Genomic DNA, 1,410 nt, shown 5'->3' on the forward strand with positions numbered 1-1,410 from the left:
CTGTAATACATCATCTATATATCACATTGTGTGTTCACCACCCAACATGAAGAACGGAAATAGTTAAAATAGTTTTCTTCAGAGAATTCACTGATAGTTCAGATCTCAAGAATACCACTGGATTAGGAAAAGTACTTATTTAGGGGACCATCAACAGGAATGGGTGTTTACAAATGACTGTTTCTATCCACAGTTCATCACCTCAGGATCCATCAGCATAAGAGCACAGAAGAAAGCTACACAATGTAAGGTACAGTGGAATGTTTGGAACAATGTCAAAGATACAAAATGAGGAGAAGAAATTATTACTTCTGAGCTAACTTTCTTTTTTTGGAGGGGGGCTGCGGGGTGGCTTTTTCAAATGTTTGAATGGGAAAACAACATTTAAGCTTTATAAGGATGCACTCCAGTGCATCTTTTGTGATGGGTGTTGAGGGTGCAGTGGGAGGAATTGGTTTTATAAGGTGTCAGATGTGAGGGTTTTCATGGAATAAATCATTTCAAGCTATCCAAAAGGGTATATGTAACCATACAAAACTCTGAGCTGGGAGTCAAAGCAGTGGGAAGGGAGGAAAAGTAGATAGGGTAGGCTTAGGTTAACAGTGTTTAGTTAGAGACGGGGATACGGCAAAATAATATTTGAAAAGAGAAGTGGCTTCAGCAAGTCTAGAGAATATCATTAGAGAGTACAAATCCGATATCATTAAAAATACATCCAACAAACAACAGTCACTTTCTCCAATAGAACTTCTCCCCTTGTGGTTACGATCACAGCTCTGGAGGCAGATTGCCTGAATCCAGACTCTGACTCCCCTACTACTGGCTGTGTGAACCTGGGCAAATTACTTTACTCTGCTTCACTCTCCTCATCGGAAAAAATGTGGCTCATAATAGTGCCTACCTGAAAGGATGTTGTGAGGATTAAATGAGTAAATAAGCATTAAGAACCACCGCTGGCACACAGTGAGCTCTCAATAAACGTTAGCTCTGCTTATCAAAACCTACTGAGGCTTTCCAACTTGGGCCCTGCAGGGTGGCTCCCACAAAGAAGGGTCGTTCTGCCATCAACGAGGTAGTGACCAGAGACTACACCATCAACATTCACAAGTTCATCCGTGGAGTGGGTTTCAAGAAGCGTGCTCCTTGGGCACTCAAAGAGACCCAGAAATTTGCCATGAAGACCCCAGATGTGCGCATTGACACCAGACTCAACAAAGCTGCCTGCGCCAAAGGAATAAGGGATGTCCATACTGCATCCGGGTGCCATTGTCCAGAAAGCGTAATGAGGATGAAGATTCATCAAATAAGCTCTATATGTTGGTTAACTATGTACCTTTCAAAAATCTACAAACAATTAATGTGAATGAGAACTAACTGCTCATTGTTGAATAAAGCTTAAAAACTGGAACA

General features: G+C 41.5%; 1 pseudogene; it reads left to right on the forward strand.

The window, feature by feature from the left end:
• The first annotated feature begins 1,032 nt into the window (after nucleotides 1-1,032).
• LOC109378860 (60S ribosomal protein L31 pseudogene) lies at nucleotides 1,033-1,374 on the forward strand (annotated as a pseudogene).
• Nucleotides 1,375-1,410: the final 36 nt, after the last annotated feature.

The sequence above is a fragment of the Hipposideros armiger genome, unplaced genomic scaffold (assembly GCF_001890085.2).
Source record: "Hipposideros armiger isolate ML-2016 unplaced genomic scaffold, ASM189008v1 scaffold_5246, whole genome shotgun sequence".
In the NCBI taxonomy this organism is placed as follows: Eukaryota; Metazoa; Chordata; class Mammalia; order Chiroptera; family Hipposideridae; genus Hipposideros; species Hipposideros armiger.